This window comes from Coptis chinensis, chromosome 8 (genome assembly GCF_015680905.1).
Source record: "Coptis chinensis isolate HL-2020 chromosome 8, ASM1568090v1, whole genome shotgun sequence".
Lineage (NCBI taxonomy): Eukaryota > Viridiplantae > Streptophyta > Magnoliopsida > Ranunculales > Ranunculaceae > Coptis > Coptis chinensis.
The window spans coordinates 38,941,298-38,942,752 of record NC_141463.1 but is presented as its reverse complement, the minus strand read 5'-3'; the positions used below and the strand labels follow the sequence as shown (position 1 = coordinate 38,942,752).

At 42.2% G+C, this 1,455-nt stretch overlaps 1 non-coding gene across 1 annotated transcript; it reads left to right on the top strand.

Annotated features, from left to right (window-relative positions):
- Positions 1-452: 452 nt before the first annotated feature.
- On the top strand, positions 453-555 carry LOC147481426 (small nucleolar RNA R71). The gene has a single exon (XR_015207128.1). It is a non-coding gene; the product is annotated as a small nucleolar RNA R71 (small nucleolar RNA).
- Positions 556-1,455: the final 900 nt, after the last annotated feature.

Below are 1,455 nucleotides of genomic sequence, written 5' to 3'. Positions count from 1 at the left end.
ACCAAAGTTGGGATTTTGTCTCCAAGGGGCGTTAGGTTCACTATTAATGGAACAAGCCTGTTCATAGGCTATAGGGATGCGGGAGTCGGGATGCTCGAGGGGCTCCAATGAAACTACATGGATTTGAATTTACATTCATGACGGGGATAGACTTTTGTTGAACAGAAATGGCCTCTACCTTTTTAGTGAGTGATTCGATTAGAGTTTTAAGCTCGGGATCGTGTTTAATTTCAAACATACCGGCGGCCTTAACTGTATTTGATGAACTAGCGGAGCGGTGGATATCATCACTACCCCCCCAGTTGTTATTTCGCTTAGTTTGATCCTCTAAAAATTTATAAGCCTCCGAGGCTCCGTTGCTTAAGAAACTACCCCCATTCATTATGTCTAGGACTTCTTTATGGTGGTGTAGAAGTCCTTTGAAAAAGGCACGAACTAACGTGTCTTTCGCTAAGTTATGATGTGGACACTCTATAAGGAGATCGGTGAAACGATTCCAAGCCTCTGAAAATGATTCATGAGGATTTTGTCGAAAAAATGAATCTTGGAAAGCATCTCATCCGTCTTTAGGGGTGGGTAAAATGTTCCATAAACAATTTGAACAAGTTTAGCCCACGAGTCCACGAATTAGGCATTTGGGCAGTTAACCAAGACGCCTTTATCGGGCTAAGGTGAAAAGGAATACCCGAGTTTAATTTGTTCCGCACCAACCGTAGGATGGTGGAATGTTGTTAGGACTTGTTCAATCCTACGCGATGTCTTTGATAAGATTTTTCATGGTCTAATCCATGAAAACGGGTAACAAATTAAAATATTTGGGGATTCGAAATCCCCAATCGGTCTGCTAGAACGATGCAAGATTTGGGGCTATCGCTCAAGGCTTTGTAGAAGTCGAGAGAGGAGTCTCTTCTTCCGTCGGGCATCAGGTCGTGATGTATGTGAAATAGTAGCTAGAGGTGTAGTGGGTGGTATACTAGATAGACTTGTTTGTTGGCGTTGTTGTGTAATTACGTTCGGTGTGTTTTGTTCGGCCAGACCTTAATCTCATACAAGGCTAAAACCAAACTTAGCTAAACACATCAACACTCCAAACAATTTTGATATACTAGTATAAACCTCTAATAGGAGATGCGAGGTGTGGAAGAAAGGAATACCTGATTGCGTCCTTGCTTCGCTTATGAATAGCGTATTGTTTCGTTTGGCGTGTTCAAAGTGTATATAACAAGTTAGAACATTGAAAAACTTGAAAAATTAAAGTTCGAATCAAAACTGTAGAATTCCTAAAAAATATATCTTAGAGGCTGGTGCGCTTCCAAGATAGACGGTGGTCGCTCGTGTTCCAAATAACTTAGGCTGGTCGCTTTCGGTATGGATGGGCTGGTCGTCGCTCGTGTTCCAGTTATAAAGCAGTCGCTCCTTATAGGCACGATCGCGTTCAGTGTAATTTTGTCGCGG